The sequence below is a fragment of the Canis lupus genome, chromosome 10 (genome assembly GCF_048164855.1).
Source record: "Canis lupus baileyi chromosome 10, mCanLup2.hap1, whole genome shotgun sequence".
Taxonomy (NCBI): Eukaryota; Metazoa; Chordata; class Mammalia; order Carnivora; family Canidae; genus Canis; species Canis lupus.
In genome coordinates, this window is record NC_132847.1 from 12,556,227 (window position 1) to 12,572,996 (window position 16,770).

A 16,770-nucleotide genomic window follows, 5' to 3' on the forward strand; every position below is an offset into this window, starting at 1 on the left:
CCTTCCACCACCCCTAATTTGTTTCCCAGAGTTAGGAGTCTCTCATGTTCTGTCTCCCTTTCTGATATTTCCCACTTATTTTTTCTCCTTTCCCCTTTATTCCCTTTCACTATTTTTTATATTCCCCAAATGAATGAGACCATATAATGTTTGTCCTTCTCCAATTGACCTATTTCACTTAGCATAATACCCTCCAGTTCCATCCACATCAAAGCAAATGATGGGTATTTGTCGTTTCTAATGGCTGAGTAATATTCCATTGTATACATAGACCACATCTTCTTTATCCATTCATCTGTCGATGGACACCAAGGCTCCTTCCACAGTTTGGCTATTGTGGACATTGCTGCTATAAACATTGGGGTGCAGGTGTCTCGGCTTTTCACTGCATCTGTATCTTTGGGGTAAATCTCCAGCAGTGCAATTGCTGGGTCATAGGGCAGGTCTATTTTTAACTCTTTGAGGAACCTCCACACAGTTTTCCAGAGTGGCTGCGCCAGTTCACATTCCCACCAACAGTACAGGAGGGTTCCCCTTTCTCCACATCCTCTCCAACATTTGTGGTTTCCTTCCTCTCCAACATTTGTGGTTTCCTGCCTTGTTAATTTTCCCCATTCTCACTGGTGAGAGGTATCTCATTGTGGTTTTGATTCCTTTCTGATTCACAAGTTGCTTGTTGCATGAGCTCGGATAGAGGATCTGCTTCCAAGGTGCCTTCTCTCATTCTTACCAGGATCCGACAAAACTAGATAGAAAAATAAAAAGTTTAAATAAACTATGAACTTAGACAAAAATCCTAAATAAATACTTACATATATAAGTATGTACCTTTGAAATGATAATTATAAATTAATATATTTTATCAGGGGAATATAATAAGGATTATCTCAATCTTTAGATATCTATTAATATAGTGTATCACGGAAGGGAAAGGATGAGAAACTTCATATGATCATCTTGATAGATGCTTAAGAATTTAGTAACATTTCTAAATGAAAATATTAGCAATTTAAGAATAAAGAGATACTTCCTTATTTGGTATAGGCCATCTAACTGAAAGCCACATCATATTATATGAAACAAAAATAAACCTGAACATTTTGCACATATAAACTTGAAAATTAATACAAAGGGTAACCAACGCCACTACTGTAATTTTACCATGATTTTTTTAGAGGCTTTAATAAGTTTTTGCAACTTTTTCCATCTGTTCTCTTCAGTTGTGGAAACTAACAGGTTCTTAACTATTGTAGCCTTGCTCTGTCAAACCTCCATCTTTTATTTGCTATATCTTTTCTGCTTTTTCTAACTGGGGATTTCAAAATCCCCTTCCACCTTTAAGCACAAGTTTTATCCCTTTTGTAAATCTTCCTTGACTCCTTCAGAGTTGTTAAACTCATTCTCTCTGACCCTTTTCTGTATCACTCTTGAGACTGAATTGTAATTATGTTGTAATGTCAGTTTTTTCCCACCAGAGTAAGTGCTCTTTGAGGACAGGGACAAAACATTAATCATTGCCTACCTGAAACTTAACACATTGACCAGTGAATCGTAGAACTTAAATGTAGGCTTTGAAAACTATAAATAAGTCCACAGGTATACTTTATGCTTTTAAAGGAAATTGATATTTTTCTCTTCAAAATATTGATATGTTTCTCTGTAAAATTAAATGGTGCATTTATTTTTCGTATACCTCAATATATGGTTCTTACACTTTAGATGTAATATAAGGGCCTATACTCCCAACAGTGTGGTGATAGGAAAACGATGGCTGTTCTCTTGTAAGTAAATGATTATTTCTGTTAGATCCTCTGTTATCTCATATATCAATTAATATATATACTTATATATATATATTTGCAATGTAAGATTTTTTGTCATTTATTCTGTTTTTTAAAGATTTTATTTATTCATGAGAGACAGAGAGGGAGACAGAGGCAGAGACACAGGCAGAGGGAAAAGCAGGCTCCATGCAGGAAACCCCATGCAGGACTCGGTCCTGGGACTCCAGAGTCATGCCTGGGCTGAAGGCAGGCACTAAACTGCTGAGCCACCCAGGGATCCCTGGTTTTGAATAACCATCTTTGGAAAGGTGATAGAAGTTACCACAATGAGTACCATGTGCAGAAAAATACCATGGAAAAAAATAATGTTATTTTTATTTAGAAATGTTATGTTTTATTTAGAATGTTATCTTTATTTAGAAAGAATGAATCTACGATGGTTTGCAGAATTGGTTTAACAATATCTTAAATATGTAGTTTAGTAGAACTATATAGTGCATGTACAGTGTTAAATTTGTTATATAATATACATAGTATATATTAATACACAATAATAATAACTGTATATATTATGTTTCATTATACAAGACATGTACTATGTATATTCTGTACATAATATATATGCTATTCATTTATTGTAGTAAACCTATACGTGTATATTTGTGCCTAAATGATATATACACACATATTATTGAACTTGAAAGAAAAATAATTTATTTCAAGGCTCTTATTAGGCTCTTATTTGTTTCTTTATTTTTAAATTTTATTTCTTCATGAGAGACACAAAGAGAGAGGCAGAAACATAGGCAGAGGGAGAAGCAGGGTCCCTGCGGGGAGCCCAATGCAGAACTTGATCCCAAGACCCTGGAATCACGACCTTATCTGAAAGCAGATGCTCAGATACAAAATCAGTGCCCAGAAATCAGTGGCATTTCTATACACTAACAATGAGATTGAAGAAAGAGAAATTAAGAATCAATTCCATTTACAGTTGCACCCAAAAGCATAAGATACCTAGAAATAAACCTAACAAAAGGGGTAAAGGATCTATACCCTGAAAACTACAGAACACTTCTGAAAGAAATTGAGGAAGACACAAAGAGATGGAAACAATATTCCATGCTTATGGATTGGAAGAATTAATATTGTGAAACTGTCAATTACCCAGGGCAAGTTACACGTTCAATGCAATCCCTATCAAAATACCATGAACTTTCTTCAGAGAGTTGGAACAAATAATCTTAAGATTTGTGTGGAATCAGAAAAGACCCCCAAATAGCCAAGGAAATACTGATAAAGAAAACCATATCTGGGGGCATCACAATGCCGGATTTCAAGTTGTACTACAAAGCTGTGATCACCACGACAGTGTGGTACTGGCACAAAGACAGACACATAGATCAATGGAACAGAATAGAGAACCCAGAAATGGGCCCTCAACTCTGTGGTCAACTAGTTTTTGACAAAGCAGGAAAGACTATCCACTGGAAAAAAGACAGTCTCTTCAATAAATGGTACTGGGAAAATTAGCCACATGCAGAAGAATGAAACTAGACCATTCTCTTACACCATGCACAAAGATAAACTGAAAATGGATGAAAGATCTAAATGTGAGACAAGAATCCATCAAAATCCTAGAGGAGACCACAGGCAACACCCTTTCTGAACTTGTCAACAGCAACTTCTTGCAAGATGCATCTATGAAGGCAAGGGAAACAAAAGCAAAAATGGACTCTTAGGGCTTAATCAAGATAAAAATTTCTGCACAGAAGCAAAAGAAACAGTCAACAAAACTAAAAGACAACCTACAGAATGGGAGAAGATATTTGCAAATGACATATCAGATAAAGGACTAGTATCCAAGATCTATAAAGAACTTATTAAACTCAACACCAAAGAAACAAACAATCCAATCATGAAATGGGCAAAAGACATGAACAGAAAGTTCACCAAAGAAGACATAGACATGGCCAACATGCACATGAGAAAATGCTCTGCATCCCTTCCCATCAGGGAAATACAAATCAAAACCACAATGAGATATCCCCTCACACCAGTGAGAATGGGGAAAATTAACAAGACAGGAAACAACAAATATTGGAGAGGATGTGGAGAAAGGAGAACCCTCTTGCACTGCTGGTGGGAATGTGAACTGCTACAGCCACTCTGGAAAACTGTGTTGAGGTTCCTCAAAGAGTTAAAATAGATCTGCCCTACGACCCAGCAATTGCACTGCTGGAGATTTACCCCAAAGATACAGATGCAGTGAAAAGCCGAGACACCTGCACCCCAATGTTTATAGCAGCAATGTCCACAATAGCCACACTGTGGAAGGAGCCTCGGTGTCCATCGACAGATGAATGGATAAAGAAGATGTGGTCTATGTATACAATGGAATATTCCTCAGCCATTAGAAACGACAAATACCCACCATTGGCTTCATTGTGGATGGAATTGGAGGGTATTATGCTGAGTGAAGTAAGTCAATCAGAGAAGGACAAACATTAGATGGTTTCATTCATTCGGGGAATATAAAAAATAGTGAAAGGGATTATAGGGGAAAGGAGAGAAAATGAGTGGGAAATATCAGTGAGGGTGACAGAACATGAGAAACTCCTAACTCCGGGAAATGAACAAGGGGTAATGGAAGGGGAGGCGCTCGGGGGGATCAGGTGACTGGGTGACAGGCCCTAAGGGGGGCACTTGACGGGATGAGCACTGGGTGTTATACTATATGTTGGCAAATAGAACTCCAATAAAAAAATATACCAAAAAAAAAAAAAATGAAGGCAGATGCTCAACCACTGAGCCACCCAGGTGCCCCCCTGGTTTCTTCTAATTATGATACAAAACAGTTAATATAATTAAGATAGGTGGGGATGTATCAAGGTCAATAATATTATTGACCCAATTGATGGGTCAATAATCCCATCTACTGATAGTGAGGAAAGAAATAGAGTAAAAAATCTGGCTATGTAGGTTTCAGAGGTGATATTGTAAAGTCTAAGGGTGAACACATGGGAAGAAGTTGAGGATGACTTGGGCTGATGATTAGTTATTGTCATGTGAGTTTATTTGACCACAGTGCTGTCCCCTGGGGTAGAACCTCGGCATCCTACTGGGGCATCTTGGCAGCAGAGTACCTGTGTCCCTTTTCTCTTTATGGCCCCTCTGCAGTTATGGCTGACTCTAAGCAAGCTTAAACTGGCATACTAGTCTTTTGAACATGATGCAAGAGTTTAAATTCTCATACATAATGTTTGCCTTTGACATTAGTACATTAATAATCTTGGAACATCATAGCTAAAGACAGCCTTCAGAAGCTGAAAACTGTACTCATATTTTCACCATAATGTGCATTCAGTTAACTGTCTCATCATGTAAGCACAACTCTTTTATTGAAAACTGTGTGCTTTTTTAATTGTTTTTGAACAGAATTATCTTCTTGGCATCTTTCATGTGGAATGTGTCACTAGAGACTGTTGCTGTTAGAAAAAAAAATTAAAATGGGAAAGACAGGACAATATTTGTGCCCTCTAACTCATACTTGAAAATAGGACAGATTCCACCTTTTTTTTTTCCCTCTTTACTGTGAACATTATATAAAGACAAAAAAGATGAGGCAATAGGATGCAATGGAGTACAGAGCGATTTTATCATTGATGTCTGTTTAGAAAGCAAGAGCATAGAATTCAGTATCAAAATACACTATAGCTCTCCCTTGTAATATGTTCCTACTTGATTCTTGAGTGGAATAAACACTAAAAGAGGTTGAACAGAATTCCAAGAGTGCAAGGATACATTTTCCAGGGAAACAAGCCCCTACAACTGTATTTTATTTTATGTTTCAAAAATGGAAAAAATCTTCTATATACATAGCCATATCATGCTGAAATAGGCCACATCCACATGTTTATTTTTTAAAGAGGTTTACAGATCTTTGGGTGATAGGTATGGATTCTTTTGCCAGATACATGTATTTTGTAAGTCATAATCTTCTGTAAATTGACCAAATTTTAGATGCAATCTTCTGTTAATCCATTTGCAAGAATTAAATAATCAAGATCTATTTTAGGGGCTCATTCAGAGGGCTTAGATGTGGGGACCTTTGATGTATGGGATTATCTAAATCTGTTTGATTAAATGACCTAGAACTACACAGACAAAGCTAGAATGGTACAGACATGCTTTTCTTCTGTAATAAGGAGCTGGAAGCCCCTTCTCCCCACATCATCCTTTAGTGTATATTCATTGATTTGCCTTAGAAATGTATGTGAAATTAATATATATACAATTTAGGCCAGAGAATCAATCTTACTGATTTGATTTGAATTCTCTAATCTAAATGTGCAGAAATTGCATTTTCAAGCCCTGCATAGTAAACATAAGTAAATATATATTGATAATCCTCTGTAGTGATCCCTAATTTACTGGGGTGGTGCTTACATGATGCCGAGGATAGTACTATGAAAGTGAATCTTAAACTTTTGAGACTGTAAGTACTATTCAAGCTGCACAACATGATCTGTGTGTAAGAAAAATCAATATACTGAAAAGAAAACCTGACTGCTCCAGACAGTCTATTTTCAATCTGTAATTTGATTTTAATGAGGGATTTTTATTTAAATTACAGTCTTTCTCTTTTTTTATATAGTTTTAAGAAGTTGTAACGAATGAGGACTTTTCTATATTATATAAGGTGCCGGATACTTGGGATGATTTATTGTAGAATAACATGACTGATAAAGACTAAAACAATTGAGAGGTCATAAAGTAGCTTTTTCCCTTTGCAGGTGAGTCAAGATAGGAACTTCAGCTTTAGTTAGTCTCAGGAATAATTTTAAGATGCCTCCTAGTAAGCCTCTATTTTAGTTTGAAGAGAACTCAAGACTGCTTGGGGATATAAAGCTAGGGAATAAAAATGCTTTTGTGCTGGAAAAAGTGGAAAACCAATAGAAGAGAATAAAAAATAGGATATGGCTGACCTAAAATAGATAAGCTCACAATTGACATTACTGAAAATCCAGGAAATTGGAAAAAAAAAAAAACTGGAAAATCTATACAGAAGCTCATTATCTCATACCCCAAAAGAAAGTGACTTTGATTAATATTGAAAACTTGACTCATTAAGCTGACTATGTGTTATCTTTTTCATAAATTTGCATAGAAATGAAGAAAGTCAGACCCACTTTGCAATACAGGAATGTTGTATTTCGTCCTACAGAGAAGCTTGAAGAATTGTACCGTGGAGCATAACAAATTGTTAGATAAAATAAAAGGCCAAATGAGATCCTGTCAGTCCAGCTTATAGAGAGCTGAAAAGAGCATTGGTTTCACCCCGACCAAAACAAAACAAAACAAAAGGCCAGATAATATACAAGGTCAAAATTTTCCTTGACCCTGTCAATGAGGTCATGTGGCGGGGCAAACAATTAATCTAAAATTGAAAGATAGGCAACTTCAAAGAGACTTACCTACAGTAGAGAAGAGAGGAAGACATGGCTGCACAATACATGAGGGGGAAAATATCAGCTAAAATTTTTAATAAATTGTTAAAGACTGAATGTGGTCTAGCAGGAAATTGTAGAATGCATTCCTACAGAAGGTAAAAGGGGAATGGCATCCAATTACAAGGCTATGAACCATAGTAAGTATTGAGGAAAAATGCTGAGGGCTGTGCTGGACCCTGGAGAAAGCTTCCCAGTGTGGGCAAGCCTGGAAAAGGGGGCCAGCTCCCAGTAGTGCAGATGCTGAAGCCTTGCATGGATCCTTCTCCCCTATGGATGAAATTTTTAAGACACCTTATCTTGCTGAGAGCAGCAAGTAAAGACATAAAGAAGCAAGGAAGAGGAAAAAGAAGTCTCTGTTTGAGAGGGTTCCTCTGGAGTTTTCTTGTAGATAATGATGGATGTTGCTTTGGCAGAAAACCAGCCAGGGTTCTCTGTTCCTGCTCTACCCCTAGCTTGAGGCTATGCCCATGCATCTGCACATTAGATGATCTTGAATTTTACTTAGCACTTACCAGCCTAGTGGGAGGAATTTATGAGAGTAGGGAGCCTGAGTCCCATAGGTAAGGCTTTCTCTCTACTTCCCCTTCCCCTAGCAGTGGTATTTCTAATGATCAGGGCCCAGGATAGAGGAGGTGAAGGAATTAGCTTCCTGGGAGAAGAGTATTCTAGGCCACCAGAAGCTTTCAGTATAAGGACTTAAACAGGGACTTGCCTATTTTATTCAAGGTATATCAAGGAAGTCAGTGTGGCTAGAATGTAGTAAGTGACATGAATATGATGAATCAGAATTACACAGCTTCATCATGTCAGACCTTAGATATCACTAGAAGGTCTTTGACATTGACTCTGATGGAAAAGAGAATTATTGGTAATTTTAAACAAGGAAGTGACTTGATCTGACTTCTGATTTAAAAGAATTATTTTGGCAGCTGCAAGAAGGTAAAATCAAGATGAGTGGGTAGGAGGCTAGTGTTAAAATTCAGGAGAGGTCATAAGCTGCTGGAAACAGAATGGTGGCTGTGCAAACAGTGGATGGATTTTGAATATGGAACCATCATGATACTTTAATGGACATCAGATGTGCAGTGTGACTATAATGTTATAAATACATGTAAAGTTTTTGCTTTGGGTTTGCCTTAAGACTTACCTAGAATTACTTAAATATATAATAACCTATTTTAAACTGATGCTTTGGATGCCTTCAAAACTCTACATTTTTACTCTTACTCCCATCATATTTTATGTTTTTCATGTTGTATTTGATATCTTTATCTTTATATCCATTAAGTAATGATTGTAGTTGTAGTTATTTTTACTAATCTTTTTAACTTAAATACTAATTTCAAAAGTTATTATCTACTACCGTTCATATATATTTGGTACTATCTTGTATTTTCTCTTGTTGTTGATGTTCTGTGTTAGCGTATTCTTTACCTGACTACAACAAGCGTGTTTATGAACATTATTTTGGACTTTTTTTCAAGTAAATCACTTATATCTGTTTTGTTAAAGATTTTTTCTGTTTCACCTTCTTCTTTCACTTGCACCATATTCCTCTGTTTCTTCATTTTCATTGCCTCACTATGTTGGTTCTGTCTCTCCTCTCCCTGATGTGGCGGAGTGGCCTCCTGCAGAAGACGAACTAATCATTCAGCCATGCCCTTTAACTTGGTTGACTTTCACACCTTTGCATTTGTCAGACCAGCTTTATTTGGTTTTTCATGGTTCCCAGTAGTTGATGGCTTGCCAAGACCTGTCCTTGTCACAAATGAGGGGATTTCATTCAGCACCTTGATTCAAGCTTATCTGAAGCCAGAACCTCAGGAGCAGCTTTAATAATATGCAGATAAATACAGGGACCACAAGCATAAGCTCCCTGACCACCAGACTCAGGTGATTAAGAAGTATCCCCTAGGAGTAAGCTGTTACAATTGCACACCAGATACACAAAAGGAGGAGCCAGATGCATACCAATGCTCCCTCCCAGGAGACCCTGTTGTACTAAAGCATGGCACAAGGAGAGTGTAAAGAAGCCCCTACCCACTGAGATCTCTGGAAAGGATTATGGTTAGCCTTTAGTTATGTGTTTAATTAGAAGCCTGCACCTCAGGTCCCAGCTATGAAGATAAGTTAACAGGCCTCTTTCATAGAAAAACTGAGCTCCTGGATCTATTACCTCTTGCTGTGCCCTGGAAAGTGTGCCAGGATGCCCCTATATGTGTGTTACATTAGATGCCTGCCTCTCTGTTGCTTTAAGATAAGCAAATGAGCCTATTTAATGTAAAATTAAACATTTGGTTGCCTTGTCATTAGCTGCTGCTTACTTTGGATCTAGGGTGTGTCATTGTGAGTGTGAGGTACTTGTAGAGCTATATCTCACTTCGCTATAGCTGGTGGATCTCATGATGTGAGCCCCATTAGTTTTCAAAGCTAGATGTCTTGGACACTTGTTTCTCAGCATAAGTCTTAAAAGTTGGGATGCTGGGTTTGGAAATCAAACCTTTCATCTCAGGGAGAAGTTCCAGACTGAGTTCGATCGTCATTGTAGATTGCTATGCCAAGAGTGGAATTGGTGGCAAGGTTATATTTCTGCCTCTCCTACCTCCTTTGATATACATTTTTTTTTCTTGTTGGCCTAATGTGCAGGAGTCACTCATCTAGTTTTGATGTTTGGGTTTCCATCCCACTTTCCCTAATAAAATTGTTTCATATATAGCTATAGCTTGAGTATATCTTTGGGAAGAGATGATTGCAGAATCTTTGTGTCACCATCTTATACCAGAATCCATATCTCATTTTATTTATCCATTCAGGTGCCAGTAGACATTGAGATTTTTCCACATCTTGGCTATGTGAATAGTACTGCAATGAACATGGGAGCCCTAAAGTCTTTATGAGATCCTTACTCACTTGTTTTGGGTATGTATCCAGAAATGGGATTCCTATGTCATATGGTAGTTCTAATTTAAATTTTTTGAGGAACTTGCACACTGTTTTCCATAGATGTTGTACCCCTTTGTGTTTCTACTAACAGGGCACAACAATTCTAATTTCTCCACATACTTGCCACATTTTTTATTAATAATAGCCTCCCTGCTGGACAAGTGATATTTCAGACTGGTTTTGATTAGTGATGCTGAACATTTTTTCATAATAGATGTGTCGACCATTTGTCTTTTTTTGGAAAGATGACTATGATGTCTTTGGCCCATTTTTTAATTAGGTTACCATCTTTGTTTGTTACTGATTGTATGATTGTAGGATTTCCTTCTGTATTCTGAAGATGAATGTCTTATCAGGTAGATGGTTTGTAGATATTTTATTTTATTCCAGATGTTGCGTTTTTGCTCTCTTGATTGTTTGCTCTGTAGAAGAGAATAAAAATTACTATAATTAGAACTGAAAGGGTGGTTTTAACAAGCAGATAGGAGAATTGAATATCTGATTTTGTATTCATATTTCTTAAATGTCAATGGGTCATTTGAGGAACACAAAATATATAATGAAATCATTGAAATACATTGACAGATTTACATTTAAATTATACCTTGAGTATTTCAAAGGCAGAGGATTTTTCTGAAATGCTGCTGAAATATCTACTAGTCTCTTCCAACTTTAAAGCAGCAGGAATTCTCATATTAGGTAGATTGTTTCAATACTGGCAATAACTTTAAAAGTTACAAAGTTTATTTTAAGAAGTTGGCAACACTCAAATAACCAAACTAATCATTTTAGTCTACTTCTTGAGACAAACAAGGCATGAAACACAGATTTTCAAATAAGAAAACCCCTAAAATAGATACCTAAAACAGATGAAAGAAACATTCTGGTATTTTCTCTTTCAAAAATTTACCTATTTATTCTAGAGAGAGAAAGCACAGCGGGAGGGGCAGAGGGATGGGAAGAAAGAGTCTCAAGAAGACTCTTTGGTGAGCATGGAACTTGTCCTGGGCTCAATCTTACATCCCTGAGATCATGACCTGAGCCAAAACCAAGAGTCAGACACATAGCCAGCTAGGCCACCTGGGCAACTAAAAGAAACATTCTGCCTTAAGCAGGCTTCTAGAACTAACACCAGTTGAATACTCCCACTCCTGACTTTTCTCTCTAGCATGCCAAACCCAGTTTGAAATATCCTGTGATAGAGAAGAATAAATCACTTTGGTTTATTTAATAAACTACATCACACCTGTAGATCTATTCTGCAAATAATCTCAGAAGATGCTAAAAATGGCATTCAACATCTTAGAAAACTTGAAATTGAAGGCGATTGTTCAATTTAGTAAAAGACCTCTATTTTAAACAACGAATAATTATCATGCATGTTGCCAAAATAATGTAATCTCAGCCAAAATCTCAAGTCCATTTTCATTTGATTTTAATGAAATAATTCTGAAGTTTTTCTGAAAGGATAAAACAGCAAGCAGCTAACAACATGAAAAAAAGAGGAAAAAGGGACTTGTCAGTTAGATTGTAGAGCATATAATAAAAATATAGGGGATCCCTGGGTGGCGCAGCGGTTTGGCGCCTGCCTTTGGCCCAGGGCGCGATCCTGGAGACCCGGGATCGAATCCCACGTCGGGCTCCCGGTGCATGGAGCCTGCTTCTCCCTCTGCCTGTGTCTCTGCCTCTCTCTCTCTCTGTGACTATCATAAATAAATAAAAAAATTAAAAAAATATATAATACAGGGAGTGTAGCCCTGATATATGAATTTTTAATGGATTATTAAAATTCATATATATAAATTATATGGACATAATTTTATATAATTACATGTATGAATATATATATATATACATATGTATAAAATACATGAATACATATATACAAAACCAATGGGGAAAAATTCAAAATTAGTTATCAGTGGGGAGAAAAAAATCATGTTTTAAAAACTCAAACGCTAAAAATGTCTACCACATTCCAAAACAGTCCAGAGCACTAAATAAAAAAAAAGTTGAGAGCATTCAAGCCTAATGCTTATTAAAGTTCTCATTAATTTATCAAATATATCTGTGAACAATTACTTTCAAGTTGAATAGTGACCTTGTTAAGACAGAAGTATGAAATTATGAAGAAATGATTAAAATACTACACATTAAAGTCAAAGAGCGGGTCTCATTGAACGTGGCGCCAGATCTGCAGACGGCTGTTGTCTCCGCGAGCCGAGCCCGGCCCACACAGAAGCAATTATGTCTAAGGGACCTGCAGTCGGGATCGATCTTGGCACCACCTACTCCTGCGTGGGTGTCTTCCAGCACGGGAAAGTGGAAATAATTGCCAATGATCAGGGAAACCGAACCACCCCAAGTTATGTCGCCTTCACGGACACCGAACGATTGATCGGTGATGCTGCGAAGAATCAAGTTGCGATGAACCCCACCAACACGGTTTTCGATGCCAAGCGGCTGATTGGACGTAGATTTGATGATGCTGTCGTCCAATCTGATATGAAGCATTGGCCTTTCATGGTAGTGAATGATGCTGGCAGGCCTAAAGTCCAAGTAGAGTACAAGGGGGAGACCAAAAGTTTCTATCCAGAGGAGGTGTCCTCTATGGTCCTGACGAAGATGAAGGAAATTGCAGAGGCCTACCTTGGGAAGACTGTTACCAATGCAGTTGTCACGGTACCTGCATACTTCAATGACTCTCAGCGTCAGGCTACCAAAGATGCTGGAACTATTGCCGGTCTTAATGTACTTCGAATTATCAATGAGCCAACTGCTGCTGCTATTGCTTATGGCTTAGACAAGAAGGTTGGAGCTGAAAGGAACGTGTTGATCTTTGATTTAGGAGGTGGCACTTTTGATGTGTCCATCCTTACTATTGAAGATGGGATCTTTGAGGTCAAGTCCACAGCTGGAGACACCCACTTAGGTGGAGAAGACTTTGACAACAGAATGGTCAACCATTTTATTGCAGAATTCAAGCGCAAACACAAGAAGGACATCAGCGAAAACAAGAGGGCTGTCCGCTGTCTCCGTACTGCATGTGAACGGGCTAAGCGTACACTTTCTTCCAGCACCCAGGCCAGTATTGAGATTGATTCTCTGTATGAAGGAATCGACTTCTATACCTCTATTACTCGTGCCCGGTTTGAAGAATTAAATGCTGACCTCTTCCGTGGCACCCTGGACCCTGTAGAGAAAGCTCTTCGAGATGCCAAGCTGGACAAGTCTCAGATCCATGACATTGTCCTGGTGGGTGGTTCTACCCGTATCCCCAAGATTCAGAAACTTCTGCAAGATTTCTTCAATGGAAAGGAACTGAATAAGAGCATCAACCCTGATGAGGCCGTTGCTTATGGTGCAGCTGTCCAGGCAGCCATTCTTTCTGGTGACAAATCTGAAAATGTTCAAGATTTGCTGCTATTGGATGTCACCCCACTTTCACTTGGTATTGAAACTGCTGGAGGAGTCATGACTGTGCTCATCAAGCGCAATACTACCATTCCTACAAAACAGACACAAACCTTTACTACCTACTCTGACAACCAGCCTGGTGTGCTTATTCAGGTCTATGAAGGTGAGCATGCTATGACCAAGGATAACAACCTACTTGGCAAGTTTGAACTCACAGGCATACCTCCTGCTCCTCGTGGCGTTCCTCAGATTGAAGTCACTTTTGATATTGATGCAAATGATATCCTCAATGTGTCTGCTGTGGATAAGAGCACAGGAAAAGAGAATAAGATTACCATCACTAATGACAAGGGCCGCTTGAGCAAGGAGGACATTGAGCGCATGGTCCAGGAAGCTGAGAAGTACAAAGCCGAAGATGAGAAGCAGAGAGACAAGGTGTCTTCCAAGAATTCACTTGAGTCTTATGCTTTCAACATGAAAGCAACTGTTGAAGATGAAAAACTTCAGGGCAAAATCAATGATGAAGACAAACAGAAGATTCTTGACAAGTGCAATGAAATCATCAACTGGCTCAATAAGAACCAGACTGCAGAGAAGGAAGAATTTGAACATCAGCAGAAAGAGCTGGAGAAAGTCTGCAATCCCATCATTACGAAGCTATACCAGAGTGCAGGAGGCATGCCAGGAGGAATGCCTGGAGGCTTTCCTGGTGGTGGAGCTCCTCCCTCTGGTGGTGCCTCCTCTGGGCCTACCATTGAAGAGGTTGATTAAGCCAACCTGATGACAGGTCTAGCATTGTTCCACACATTTGAAGGACCCAAATTTGTAGCAAATTCCATGGCAGTTTTAAAGTCGAAGCTGCTATATAGTAAATATACTGGGCATTCTTGATACTTGAATATGGAATATGTGCAGAGGGAAAGGAAATAAACATTGCACTTTATAAGCACTGTATTGTTAAGTGGAAAATGCAATGTCTTAAATAAAACTGTATTTAAAATTGGCACCAAAATAAAAATAAAAATAAAAATAAAGTCAAAGAGCTGTTAATTAAGAAAAGGAATGAAAACGAAAATAAAACAACCACCCCCAATATGCAATGTCCTAAATATATAGAGACCCTAGTAACCCAACACACGAGTAAGCCCTAAAGCAAAGGATAGCCTTAGGATGGCTGTGATTGGCTCGTGTAGGTTAATAGATAGTAATGAGTGCCCCTCCTACTATGGTGGGGATGGTGATAGTGGTATGTATGCATGTACATACATATCATGCATGATAGAGGTGAGTATGCATGTGTGAGGATGGAATTTATGGAGATCTTTGTACTTAGCTCTTATTTTACTAAACTGTTCCCTTTAGAAGATAAAATAAGTATCATCCAGACAACATATTAAATACTTGTTCAAGACCAATAGTGATCAAAGAAACACAATTTAGTGTTAAGCTCATGTACATTTCTGTGCAATTAAAATGATAGTAATAAAATTATGTACATATATATGATACATATACATTTATATATATATTTGGATTATTGGTGAGGTTGTACATTGTAAGCTTCCTTATACTATTACAAGGCATATAAATTGGTACAACTTTTTTGGACGGCACTTTGAGACTGTCAACATCCTTGATGTGTTCCTGCCCATAGAGCATTTCTACTCTTTCAAATCTCTTACAAAACTAACACAGCATAGAAAACAATTTATACTTGAGGATACTCACTGGGGCATTGTTTACAAAAGCAAAATGTAAAACAACCTGTATGTTCAACAATAATAACATGGTAGGATAATGTATGATATTTCTTTAAAAACTTTTTAATTTCAATTAATATGCAGTGTATTATTAGATTCAGAGGTAGAGTTCAGTGATGCATTAGTATTACATAATACCCACTGCTCATCACATCGCACGCCCTCCTTAATGCCCATCACCCAGTCACCCCATGCCCCCACCAACTCCCCTCCAGCGACCCTCAGTTTGTTTCCTATGGTTAAGAGTCTCACATGGTTTGTCTCCCTCCCTGAGTTCACCTTGTTTGTATTATACTTCTGTATGTTTGAATGTCTTATGACTAATTAGAAGCTTATTTAAAAACATAATGACATAGGGAAGAACTTGAAGTATTGTTTATGGAACAGAGCAGAAAGCTTATATATACTGTATTAATTTTTTTAAAGATTTTTTTTTTCATGAGAGACACAGAGAGAGAGGCAGAGACAGGCTGAGAGAGAAGCAGGCTCCATGCAGGAGCCCAATGTGGGACTTGATCCCCGGACTCCAGGATCACACCCTGGGCCAAAGGCAGGCACTAAACTGCTGAGCCACCCAGGAATCCCCCTGTATTAATTGTTTATTGCTGATTATAAATTACCATGAATTTAGCAACTTAACACACATTTATTATCTCATTTTGGACCAAGCTAAACTGGGTCCACTTTCCTGCGTCTCCTAGGACTCCTGTCTAGCATTGGCTGGGCTACTCTCCTCCCTGGGCTCAGGGTCCCTTTTCAAGCTCAAGGGTTAGTTTCAAAATTCAGTTTCTTGGAGACAGAGGTCTGCGGTCTCCCTTGCTTGTGGTTGGTCAGCCAGGGTCTAGTCTGAACAAGTAGCCGGTCCTGCAGCTGCTGGTTGTGGGGCTCGCTCACAGTGCCCCTTACAACAGGGCAACTTACTTCAAAGCCAGCGTGAGCAGCTTCCCCTGCACTCAGCAGACACAGAGTCCTGTTTAACGTGACATAATTCTGATAGAGGCGATGCATTACCATTGCCATGCAACATAACTAATTAAGAGAGTGACTGTCTCATCACCTTTACCATGTTGTATTGGCAAGAAGCAAGTGACAAGGAAGGGGGTTATATAAAGGCACATCTTTTCTTAAGATTTTATTTATTGGGACGCCTGGGTGGCTCAGTGGTTGAGCATCTGCCTTCCACTCAGGGCATGATCCCAGGTCGGGTGATTGAGTCCCACATTGGGCTCCACGCAGAGAGCCTGCTTCTCCCTCTACCTATGTCTCTGCCTCTCTGTATGTCTCATGAATAAATAAAAGCTTCAAGAAAATCATCAATAACTTGAAACTTTCTAAAAATTATTTTAAATATCATAG

General features: G+C 38.3%; 1 protein-coding gene across 1 annotated transcript in view; it reads right to left on the reverse strand.

Annotated features, from left to right (window-relative positions):
• LOC140642019 (uncharacterized) overlaps positions 1-16,770 on the reverse strand; it is a 456,943-nt gene that overhangs the window by 424,383 nt on the left and 15,790 nt on the right. The gene's annotated exons all lie outside the window — the stretch shown is intronic.